Source organism: Natator depressus, chromosome 14 (assembly GCF_965152275.1).
Source record: "Natator depressus isolate rNatDep1 chromosome 14, rNatDep2.hap1, whole genome shotgun sequence".
NCBI lineage: Eukaryota > Metazoa > Chordata > Testudines > Cheloniidae > Natator > Natator depressus.
The window spans coordinates 17,456,607-17,469,955 of NC_134247.1; the positions used below are offsets into that span (position 1 = coordinate 17,456,607).

At 39.7% G+C, this 13,349-nt stretch overlaps 1 protein-coding gene across 9 annotated transcripts in view; it reads left to right on the forward strand.

The window, feature by feature from the left end:
• The window catches only part of SEC14L1 (SEC14 like lipid binding 1), a 94,877-nt gene that overhangs the window by 55,068 nt on the left and 26,460 nt on the right, over window positions 1–13,349 (forward strand). The gene's annotated exons all lie outside the window — the stretch shown is intronic.

Sequence of the window (13,349 nt, forward strand, 5' to 3'; positions counted from 1 at the left end):
ATTATTTGTATTACAACAGCACTTAGAAGCCTGTGTGTCTCTCTGGGCTAAATTCAGACCTAACGTGAGTGCAGTTCATTTTACTACTTTGTACTCTTCTCTCATTGGCCCTCTTCTGGGGGAAGGGAATGTAGACAAAGCAGGAGATTGTTATTCTGTTTTCAACTCTGCTACTGATTCTGATGCCTAATGTAAGTCTCTTAACCTCTCTGAGCCAAACCGTGTTAAATAGTTTTAATATTTACCTAAAAAGGAACACATTGAGATCTACCCTGTAACTGTCTTAATAAGTAGGCAAAAACAAATTAACAAACGATTAAACTTTTCACATACAATCCCAATAAGTAATACAAAAGTTAATATATTCCAAAATAGCCGTGGGACAGATAAGTGTATTTTAAGAATCTTCCTTTCTGAAAGTGTGCCTCTAATCATAGCAGATCAAACGGATTTGCTAGAAAATCCAAATTTAGAACTACTTAAAATTAAGTTAGCAGCGGTAGATCAGCAAAGAGTATTTGACACTTCCAAAAATAGATCCCCAATGGACACACAGTAGGATAATGGCTGAATTGTAAAATAAAGTTTCATGACTATACAGTTTCAAGTCACAGAACACTCAACCCATGTTGCTTACAGCTCAGTTTAATGAAAAGGATGAGATAAATATCAAAGCTAACCTTGTAAACAAATAATTATTTTATTATAATAGTGCCACAGTGTGAATTTCTTAGCAAGATGAATGTCAGCAATGCACAACACATTGCTATATTACATAAAAGTTTTATGCATTGCTTACAAGACTGCAGATAACTTGAAAGGGCTCCAGAACTACTCAGATTTATTTTTCAGTAGTTATGTATTCCCTAAGTGTCCTACCCTCCAAACCTTTTAATGCCTTCACTGGCCTACACCAGCTGTCTCGCAACATTTTTTTGGGGATTAGATTCTGAAACCTCTTTTTTAACTTTGTGCTAAAGCAATTACATCCTCCACCCTTAAGGTCAGAAGTCAAGTTTCCTGCCCCAAGCAACTAGTAGAGCTTGTCCACTAATTCACTATAGTCCGGATTCAGGCTCTTTTAAACACAAAAGATAAATGAACAAAACCATATCTGAGTCTAATATTGGTAACACCATGGACTTGAATTTTGCCTCTATGGAATAATAGTTACACTGTTGCTGCAAAGACCATCTTTGAGGCCTCTGTTTAGAATAGTGTCCTCCCTTGTCAGATTTTTCCAGGTTAGTTTCTAACTAGCATATGGGGCCATTCCTTCCGTTCTAACCAATCCCATTTGGAGAGTTTTATGCTTTCCCTACTAGCCCTGAAGGAAGAATTGTTAACTTATTCCACATCTAACACAACATCCTGTGGCTGTTATCTCTCAGTACCCCCACATTTAATCTCCAACAGGAGGTTGAATTCATGGGGAAGAAAAGATGGTATACTCTCCAAACTTGTGCCTACAAAATAAGCTCTGCCTATATGAGTCTCCAGAATGAGATGCCACTCTCAAAAAATTATGTAGATGTTCAAGATATGACTCTGTGTACTCCACTTGGCTCTTGCTTGATGGAACTTGATTATGCCCATGGGCTCCGTAGGTTCCTCAGGCTTCATGATTTTTCGGGAGGAGCACAAAGAGTGGCGGTACTCTCCTGAATACCACCTAATTGTGGCACCAAAATGAGATGTCACTCACAATAAACTACAAATCTGTGATCTTCCCTCTTTTTTTTTTCATACATGAGGAATAAAATAGCTAATGGGGTTGGCATTTAAATTATTGTCACTAAGGCATCTGCATTAACACTTCACTGAGATAAAGGCAGCTGTTCAAGCATCCCAAAGATACTGCTTCAGCTCTCTGCAGGCTGTCTTAGTAAACATGTTTGCATCACTTAGTCAGCTCACATTTTTGAGGGTTTTTTTTTGTTTTTTTGTGTTTTGGTTTTTTTTTTGTTTTTTTTTACAAATGTGACAGCTAGAGACTTATCTTTCTCTTAAATGAAAGCTGAGACTCTGATGAACAAGAGAGCAATTTGAGAGGTGTTATGTTATACCAGCTCGGTCTAAGTTCTGTCCCCAGCACATGTGCACGCATGCTTGATGTACTCTGAACCCAGGAACACAAGAACAGAGTACCTAAGTACAACACAAGTATCACAATATTGCCATTTGTTATGTGGATCTAACAGTTTGTGAAGGTGGCAAGTCAAGTCTTCTGTCTGGTGGGTGCTATTGTACAGACAGACATTGTTTGAACCACATTCTTACAGAGCATGGTCCTTATTTCCACTCGGAGTATGTCTGAAGCATGCAGGTGTGTTCCTAAGATCCCTACAGTGACTGCCTTTTTTTTTTTTTTTTTTTGTCTGAAAGTCAATATTCAGTAAAGATGGAACATTCATGGACTTGGAGGCTGAAGACTCCTATCCACCAAGCAAGTATTATACAGGCAGCAGCTGTTCAGATTTACTTAATCACAAATGTCTCATCTGTTTTGGAGAAACCACTGTCTTTCAACTGAAGTAATATTGAAACATGCCTGTGGTTGTTAAGATCCCTTTTCTCTCTTTAAGAGATGGGATGCTGACCTGATATTCTGGTCAAATTCCATATCCCGTAATTATGTTTTGCCTACTTGTATTCACCCTAATGTTATATTGGATAAAATGGTATTTGCTTCCCATCTAAAACTATTATATGTTATTGCTATAAACTGTCAAAAAGCTGCTGTTTTTTCACCACAAAGATAGTTGCATCTTCAATAGTAAATGAAGTGATCCCTATGTGTTTAAGGGCTTTTTTTAATCCAGGGAAATTGAGCAGCATACTACATCAGAATAATTATACCACTATGTCTATACTGGCATAACTTCCCCATCTGGACACACTATTCTGGAATAAAAGTGGGTTTTATTCCAGAATTGTATCCACATGAGGGAATTACACTGGCGTAGTTATACCGGTGTATAATTTAGCTATAGCTATTGCCAGTCAATTTTCCTGTGTAGATAAGCCCTAAGTTTGTTACAGCACGTTGGAATCCTCGATATTTCAAGTTGAAAGGTGCTCCATAAATTTAGCTTGTTACGCTTTTAGTCCTTGGCTTGTCTGCCGAGAGTGGCAACTGAACTGACACCTGGATTGGCTCAGATTCATCTCACGCACATTTAAACGAAACTTTTGAAGTGGGGGCATAAATTGTCCCCCCCCTCCCCCTTCAGTAAGACTAATTTATTAAATATGGTACTGACTATATTATAGAGGTTAGGCTTAATGTTGTTTAACATTTTGATTGCAGCAGAAGATATATTTAAATTTTTATGAAAGAAAGTGAGATTGGTATACTCAGTTTATTCTGGTTAAAGTTCATTTCGCATGGGTTTTTCAGTAAACCATTTGCCTGTGGAATGTACACATAGAAGTGGTGTGTCTCTCTTGCAAGACACCATATTTGGGGCATAATATCTTGACTTAATATTGTGGCTCTTATTATCACAGGGTCATGCTGTGTGCCTGGATTGGGGGGAACCCCTGCTGCTTTCAGAGGGGGGGTTATGCTTGTGGATCAAAGACGTGTATGGTCCAAAGGCCATAAAGCTATTAGAGATATAAGATGCCATTTCCCTTCCCTTCTCTCCAAAATATGACCTAAAATCTGAACATGTGAGTGTCCTCAAACTTTTAAAAATAGTTTCCGATAACTTCACCACTATCGGACTCCTCAACATTCTGGCTAGGACTTTATTAACATATGGTAGTGTCTTTTTAAAAGTCTTATTTTGGAAACATTTCTGTTGAGCTCATGAAAAACCATTTCATTGAAAGTTTATATAGGTTTCCTGTTGCCTTCATGATGGTGAGTGACAAAGGTGCTGTTTCAGTGCAGGTGGATGGAAATCCCATAGGAACGTAAACGTAATTTTAATTAAATTTACAAAAGAAATTTATAGCTTCATCATAATGCTAAAGCTTGAGAGATAGTGTGAGTCTGTTGTACTGGTTCTCTTGTGGTGATACTCTTCTTTCCCCCCACCCCCGTACAGTATTGCACAACTGTTTAAATGCAATATGGAGTTTTTTAGTCTTCATCTAGAATTTTCCACTCCTGGAGGTTACATACTTCATTTGATAGACAAGTGGTCTAATCTGGTGTAGAGATTGTGTTCCTAGGGCGCTTTAAAAAAAAAAAAAAAAAAGGCACAGGGAAGTGTAGGCACTACTATATCGGCTTAATCTTGATTTTACTTTTGACAGTCTATTTTTATGTATTTTCATATTCCAGATGGTTCTTTGTGGCTACATAATAAAATACGGTATTTGAATGCATTACACCTGAAGGGTTCAAAGCTAGCTTAAAAGAATTAGGTTGTATGATAACTATTAGTAGAGCTGTTATGTCTGTTAGTCTATAAGGTGCCACAGGACTCGTTGCCGCTTTTATTAGTAGAGCTGTTATTTCAAATGCCTAATTCTGCATTTGATCTGGTTTTGTGACATATTTAGAACCAAATGTAATCTACACTGTAACCCTGGAAACTGCTATAATTCTGAACCAGGGAAAGGAACAGAATTGCCAGTACTCTAAATGAATTCAATAGTCTTTCTTATATAAAAAGAGAGTGCTTCACAGCAATGTTAAGTGCAAGTGAAACCTGCAGTTATTGTCTAAACTGAAGAATGGTAAAATACATTATGTAAGCAGAACTTTAACTGGAACCAAAAGGAATTGTATCCCAATTATAATCCTGTTCCAGTAATGGTACTATCCTTGCAGGCTGTATTTTAAAGAGGTGATTGGTATTATCCCATTAGTTGGCTGCACAGATGAACCAGTTATTTATTGCCATGAATTTTGGAACTTAACATTTAAACCAATCCTTTCACGTTGACAGAAGGTTTGGAAGGAATTAAATGGATATGTGGTATTCTGAGATGTATCCCGATATCACTATGTTCAGTTAGTTCAATGATTGCCATAGAAATATCTATAAATAAAATACCAAAAGAGTTTTTATTGATGCCTTCTTTAAGGGGGTAAGCTGAGTTTGTTCAGTGTAGCAATGAATGTACAGTCTCTATTCTAAAAAGTTACTTTGATTTTCCTGTTTATTTACATGTCCTACAATATTGCTTTACTGTTTGTTTGCATGTATATGAAAATATTTTAAATGGAATGATATAATCCAAAAGTAAATGTTAAATCGGATTTAGAGAGCTTTATGGGATCTCGGGTGGTGAGCCTGCACCCTACCTGGCATTCCCCCCCCCCCCCCCGCCCCCCAAGCATTCCTTCCTGCTCTCCCACTGCACACAGCAGTAGTGAGGAAACACTATGGAAACTCTGTGATAAGTTTGTAAGAATATCATCGCTCCCAAACAAGTTAAAGCTCTTAATGTAATATCATTCACATGATCTGTAGAAAGCATTGAACCTGTTGTAACGTACACTAGGCTATTCTGTATTGTTACTAGGTGATGCTTTCACTGCTTCCAGACACAGTGGTTACATTTTTCAGCTCTCAGGGACAGAGTGCTTTTCTAATGAGTCTCTAAGATGGCTGCAATTCAAGCGGCAAACTACTTAGCACATTACAAAGCCAGATATCCAGTCTTTTACAGCAAATAAGTATTGTCTGTTCTGGTTTAAAATTTGTAGGGTTACTTCATCAGATCTAAGTAGGGCCTTTGGAAATCTATAGGAAACTACCAGATTCTGCAGAACTTTAACTCCATTATCAGCAGCAATGTTCCCTCTAATTTTTGACAGGCCGTGTGCACAAAAAATTTCTTCTGTGCAAATTTTTGTGCGTGCGGTGTTTTGCCATGCGCGCTGGGTTTAGGACCTGTGTGCACGTGCACATCTTAGAGGGAACAGTGATCAGCAGTACAAACCCAACAGGTAAAGCAACACTGAATTTAAAATAAGCATGGCATTATTTTCTCCATTTCAGCAAGGTATGGGGCAGGAGCGATAAATGGGTTCTCTCTGTGGGGAAATTATACCAGAAAAAATGTGTCCACACAAAAGATTATACATAGTTTACACTGGCATAACTATTGGTTTAAATTCAAATATTTAAATAAATTTAAATCTTGGTGTAAGTGTGGGGGTTATTTTGGTTTTTTAGCTTTTCAATTTAACCTCCTTCCAAAGGGATGTAAACTAAATAGAAAAGTTCCACTTACACTGGAATAAGATTGTCAACACATGGGCTCATACTGGGGTGTACATATAACTAGTAAAACTTTCCCAGGTAGACAAAGCCCTACGCGATTGAGCAGCTGTCATAAACTAGAATTAATCCCATCTCTGGAGGACACTGTAGGAGGGAGGATTTTCTTCTCTAGTTGTGACTCGAGGCTGATAGTTAAGGCCAAGATCATAATCTTCCCTTCCACCCCCTTAAAATATTTTGTAAGTGGAAAACAGGTGCAGATGGTTGCTTGAGCATCTGGGATTACATTTTTAATAATTCTCACTCCTGCACATGAATTAGCATTTTATCAGAGTGACTGAAAGGATTCTGTTCACAATTATGTGCTTCCTGGTTGCTCATCTCTTAAGTTGAGATGCAGCCATGTTGAAATGCAAATATGCACTGTCTGTATAAAAATTAAAAAGATCATGAAGCAAACTTTGCCATACATTGACTTTTATAATTATACAAAATTTCCATTGGCATTTGTGTGTCTAGAGTCCCTTGTTGAAAGCATTAAATTGCAAATCTCAAATTCTTGAAGTTTAAAGAAGTAGGATGCATTTGGACTGTTTGAACTACTCAGGAATGCTGGCACTGACTTTGGTCCACAAGCAGCACACTTTCTATCTGTTCCTTCTGTTAATATACCTGTCAAAATACATTAATTATACTGTAATCAGCAAGTTGTAGATCAGAAATGTTTTGTATACTTACATGGTAAAACAAATGTTTAGCCTCTAAAATGAGGCAAATAGGATCTCTTGCCTTAGTGCTTTTGTAGCGCCTTTGTCAGGTAGACAAATCTTAAATAGTAAGGGCCAAATTCAATGTTGATAAATGCAAAGTAATGCACATTGGAAAACATAATCCCAACTATACTTATAAAATGATAGGGTCTAAATTAGCTGTTACCACTCAAGAAAGAGATCTTGGAGTCATTGTGGCTATTCTCTGAAAACATCCACTCAAAATGCAGCGGCAGTCAAAGTGAACAAAATGTTGGGAATCATTAAGAAAGGGATAGATAAGACAGAAAATATATTGCCTCTTTGTAAATCCATTGTACACCCATATCTTGAATACTGCATGCAGATGTGGTTGCCCCATCTCAAAAAATTGGAATTGGAAAAAGGTTCAGAAAAGGGCAACAGAAATTATTAGGGGGTATGGAATGGCTTCCATATGAAGAGCGATTAATAAAACTGGGACTTTTCAGCTTGGAAAAGAAACGACTAAGTGGGGGATGTGATAGAGGTCTATAAATCATGACTGGTGTGGAGAAAGTAAATAAGGAAGTGTTGTTTACTCCTCATACCACAAGAACTAAGGGTCACCAAATGAAATTAATGGGCAGCAGATTTAAAACAAACAAAAGGAAGCATTTTTTTCACACGACACACAGTCAACCTGTGGAACTCCTTGCTGGAGGATGTTGTGAAGGCCAAGACTATAACAGGGTTCAAAAAAGAACTAGATAAGTTCATGGAGGGTAGGTCCATCAATGGCTATTAGCCAGGATGGGCAGGGATGGTATCCCTAGCCTCTGTTTGCCAGAAGCTGGGAATGGGTGACAGGGGATGGATCACTTGATGATTATCTGTTCTGTTCGTTCCTTCTGGGGCACCTGGCATTGGCCACTGTTGGAAGACTGGATACTGAGCTAGATGGTCTGACCCATTATGGCCGTTCTTATAGTCTGTCCCAGAGGTGGGCAAACTACAGCTCGCGGGCCACATCCGGCCCATGGGACTGTCCTGCACAGCCCTTCAGCTCCCGGCAGGGGGGGGCGTGCTGTTCCCCCTCCCCCACAGCCTCAGCTCGTCGTGACACCAGCACTCTGGGCAGCGGGGCTGCAAGCTCCTGCTGGGCAGCATGGCGGTGTGGCTGGCTCCGGCCAGGCAGCTTGACTGCCAGACATACTGCTCTGAGCAGCATGGTAAGGGGGCAGGGAGCGGGGGGGTTGGATAAGAAGCAGGGAGTCCGGGCGGGGGGGGAGGGAGGTCAGGAAGCAGGGGGCGGTTGGATCGGGCGGAGGTTTGAAGGAGGGGGGCGGTCAGGGGATGGGGAACGGGGGGAGGGGGAGGGTTGGATAGACGGAGTCCCAAGGGGCCTGTCAGGGGGTGGGGGTATGGATAGGGATTGGGGTGGACAGGCAGAAGGGGGGTTGGAGAGGGGGTGGGGTCCCAGGAGGGGGCGGTCAGGGGACAAGGAGCAGGGGGCGTTGGACGGGTTAGGGGTTCTGAGGGGGGGGAGTCAGAGGGTGGGAAGTGGGAGGTGGTAGATAGAGGGTGGGGGCCAGGCTGTTTGGGGAGGCACAGCCTTCCCAACCCGGCCCTCCATACAATTTTGGAACCCTGATGTGGCCCTCAGGCCAGAAAGTTTGCCCACCCCTGGTCTGTCCTGTAGTGTGTGGGAAGAGGGTGAATGGAACATGCCCATCCGTCAACCCCTTGTGCAGCAGCAGGCTAAAATTCCTATCTACTGTAGTAATTGAGAGTTCTAGAAGCAGGACAAACTACAATGCCAATAACTGCATTGTGGCACCGAAGGGGTTAGGGTTGGGCTGTGTTGCCTACCAGTTAAGGCATGTGGACAGGTCCCTCCTTTGTTGCATTCAGCATCTTGCACTAGCAGGGGATTTATGCTAATCCTTTTAGTTATTTATTTTTTATTTTAAAGGACAAGCAATGTGCATTCCACCATATGCCTGCCCTGAGACATCTGTATGTTTTTAAAATCTAATCCTCTGCCAGTACCTCTCTGCTCTTCACAACCAGCCCAAGTATAACTCCAGTTTGTAAGGGCAGAATTTTGCCATAAGTGTTCAGATGTTGTGGAAAATATGCATTCCCAACACCTTGGAGTTGGTGACTAGAAGTGAGACTCCCTACTGGAGCAAATGTGTAAAAGGGAACACATTTAAAGGATACATTTTCATGTGTTCCGTTTCATATTGTGATTTCAGTCAGGGCATTCGCTGTCCATTTCCTCTCCTTGATCCTTAATGGAGGCTTCTTGAAATTTATCTATCTTGTAAATAATTTGAGTTTGTGATGATAGATTTTATGGCTTCCCTTTTTAAGTTATTGTTTCAATACAGTTTTGGCTATTGCTTACATCTGATACGTTTGAAAAATCTATTTCCTACAGGAGTTGAGTCACGCGCCTCTTGGTGATCTTGCTGTGGTTGTCAGCCGCATATCTGTTAGTGACTGTTTTCTGCTGCAAGTGCTGACTCCAAATGGGAGGTGTAATGTAGATATCTGATTTCTGTTCCTACTTATTTTGACCTCATTCAGTCAGAGAAACTTTCTTTGGCAAAAATTTGCAACAACAGAAGGCTTGATGTATCTCTTTTGTAAGCCAAAAATAAGTCATAACATTTCTTTCCTGTCTCTAGTAAGAAAATCAGCCAGAAAGGATTCCTAAAATCCAGTTTTTTATGTAAAATACCAGTGCACCACCACATGACAGTGCCCTGGCACCTTTAAATCTGAGCGGTCATTCCATGACTACATGGCTGTAAATCAGCCTGCTGTGATGCTTCTTGGGACAGGTTAAAGTCTTCATTTTTTACCTTGGCTACCCAAAGTGTTTCTCATCTGTATTCTCTCCCTCCCCTGAGGGTACAGAATTCTTGGTTCTTAGCTACAGTCAGACAGCATTTGTTCCCCTCAAGGTCATTAAAGTGGATTATTTCATTTAAATAAGAAAGTTCAAGAAGGTGAAAATACAGATGTGAACCGCAATTAAACCTGTTTCATCTAAGCAACAGCTATAACGAGCCACACTAATACTGATCAAGAAAGGTTAATTCAAAAGATTAAAGGTTGAGTGGCAAGGTTTCTTACATGGTAGCAGAGATTCAGAGGTGTACCTGTCAAGACATGGCTTTCAAAGGAGATCATTGCTTGTCCTTTCAGAGTCAGTGCTCGCCCCAAACTGTATTCCTTTCTCTAAGAATTAACCGATCCTTATATAGTGGAGACAAACTTTGTTCTTCCCCAAGATCGATGCCCTGACTCACGTACTCCTTTCTAATCACTGTGGACATTTGTTTTAACCAGTCTGTCTGGTATTTTGGTAACCAGGTATTTTGGGATATGTCCTTTCCCTACCACCTCCTTCCTGCATCCTCCCAATAAAGAGCTGGTTATGAATACAGAAATTATACAGTCTTTCAATATTGTAATATGACACCATGGTTCTTCACATAAGTATGGCTGCTGGTTTCAAATACTGCTGTTTTGTCACCAGTAGAGAAAAGAATAAGTGAGTATGAACACGAACACGTGAAGGAGGATAAGGAATTTGCTATTTTGTGTAGGTTAATCTGAAAAAAGTAAGCCTGTTTCTTTTTCGATATTTACTGGTGTGGTGGGTGCTGAGCTCCTGAAACATCCTGGCCTGTCTGCCATGGGACAGTAATGTTTTTCTCAGCTTCATCTCTTAGCCTTATGGCTAGCATTTGAAGGGTGGAAAGGAGAAAGAGGGGAGCAGGGAGGATCAGACTGTGATAGAATGCAATCTGTCAGGTTACCACAGTGCCCTGCTGGGTTGTGAACCCTCGGAGTCCCAGAAAGATTGCTAGCACTTCAGATACTTCATGGATTGCATGGGCACAGAGGGTGAGAATACATGACATGATGAATGGTTTTGTATGTGCACTCGCAAGTGTGGTCATATGTTGCAAGTGCATCTTAAGTTGGCAGTTTTAGGCCCCACTCCCCTTCTGAGCCCAAAAAAGTCCCTTTTGGTTCAGAGTGAACTTAGAATATGTTGTGTTTTTATTTCTAAGTAAACAGTCAATTTCCCAGTTTCACTTCCATACTAATATTACAGTAGTGTTCAGAGCATACAGCTACCATGGTGATGAGCACAGTGCAAGAACCTTCTCGGACTTTGTCTCAGACTTCCTGTAAGCACATAAACACTTGAACACCCGCTGATGAAAGGGCTTGTATAAAATGGATTGTAGGATAGGGGATTGGGAAAATGATATGAGAACAATATAATTTGGGAGCATATTTAATTTGTATGTGGCTGTGGCTGGGCCATTTTCACTTTGGACTCGGCAAATGACAAAGCCTCTCAAGTTTTTAGAGCATTCATTTAATATCCGGTCTGGTTTTGAAAAGCTCTAAACAAAAAGAACAAGAGTACTTGTGGCACCTTAGAGACTAACAAATTTTATTAGAGCATAAGCTTGCGTAGGCTACAGCCCACTCCGTCGGATGCATAGAATGGAACATATAATAAGAACGAAAACACACACACACACACACACACACACACACACACACACACACACACACACGAAGGTGCCATACAAACTGTAAGAGGCTAATTAATTAAGATGAGCTATTAGCAGGAGAAAAAACTTTGTTAGTCTCTAAGATGCCACAAGTACTGCTCTTCTTTTTGCGGATACAGACTAACATGGTTGCTACTCTAAATCTAAACAAAAAGAGAACCACGTCGTTGATCCTCTTGAGTTGGAGCCACATGTTTTGTTAGAATTTGTATTTTTAAAAGATAATGTCTCCCAGTTTATCACCTGCCACTGATGGCCTCTTAAATTTCTTTTAATCATTTCCCTGGATTTGGAAAAATACTGGTATGTGTTTAAAACTAATCTTGCTTAGAAACATATTTATGTTTTAAGTAGAGTTGAAATACTAGCAAAGATGGAAGTAAAGTACATGTAGTCCCTTTGACTGTACTCTACTAGTGAATTAGTAAGGGAAGCATTTGGGGAAGAGGAAGCTTAATACTGTATAGTTTTGGTCTAAATTATTCTAGTCACAAAACTTTGTATCTTTCTTGTCATTAACATGCTTTAGGAAAGTTTAAAAGGTTATATAACAAGCCTATTAAATTTCAAGCTCAAGCTGCTTCTCCACATTATGTTTGTTTCAACTACACAGTGCCAGCTCTTAATATGTCAGAGTACACACATGTTCTCCAGAGGCTAGTAGGAAATTGTAAAGTACAGAATCAGTGAGCAACAAAATTCCAGGCGTAAACTTTTTTTGAAGGATGTGTAGGTGTATGTTTGTCTTTTAGCTAGAAAGCTTTTAGTGTCGGTCCCCATATTGGTTACAAAGTCTTGAGGGATCTCTCTGAGAATATTTCATATGAATACAGAACATAAAGACAATTATTTATGTAACAAAAAAAGTAACTTTGTCATATGGATGATGAATCAGAATGACAAACCCTTCCAGTGGACTAAATTTAACCCTTAAGTAATAGCGTTTAGTTCTTGCAACAGACCTTCTTCTCTAATGCACCCAATATCATTACTGTAAACACTGAGTTTAAGGAACTGACTAATTGCTAATAAATATAGTATGCAGTAAAGTGAAATTCTGACAAGAAAATGACATGTTTCAGAGTAGCAGCCGTGTTAGTCTGTATTTGCAAAAAGAAAAGGAGTACTAGTGGCACCTTAGAGACTAACCAATTTATTTGAGCATAAGCTTTCGTGAGCTACAGCTCACTTCATCTGCAACAACTAACTTAAAATTTAATTAGAAAAGATTGATTTGCTACCTGATGGGTATAACTTAACTGTGCTCTCTAATGCTGCATTTATTCTGATAAAGAAAACAAAGGCAGTATAATGAAGGGTGTGTGTGTGCCCGCTTGTGTGCATATGCACACAAACCTGTCTCAAAGCACCGTGGAACACTGGAAAAATGATACCTAATAGATTTTTAATAAAAAGGCTACAATTCTGACTTATTTTCTCCTGTTCTGCTTTGATGGTACCTTCCTTCTTTGTGGCTTCCAAGTTCCATAATCTTGGTGTCCTGTTTAAACATGACCTATTTTTTGATGATCCTTTTGGTTGGATTTTGGTGTAGTTATACCATCTAGACCAGTGGTTCCCAAACTTTAACAACCTGTGAACCCCTTTCGCTAAAATGTCAAGTCTCGTGAACCCCTTCTAAAAATGAATATTTCCAAGGATTTTCTCCTTACCTGAGTATAAATTATAAAAGCAGTGATCTTGGAAATATAAAATTTGTTTTTATGACACGCTTATTACACACTATTATTAATTATTTACTATTACAGTATTTTTATTATATTATGAAAACGGCAACACTCTTCCAAGATCTCCCTTTCGTA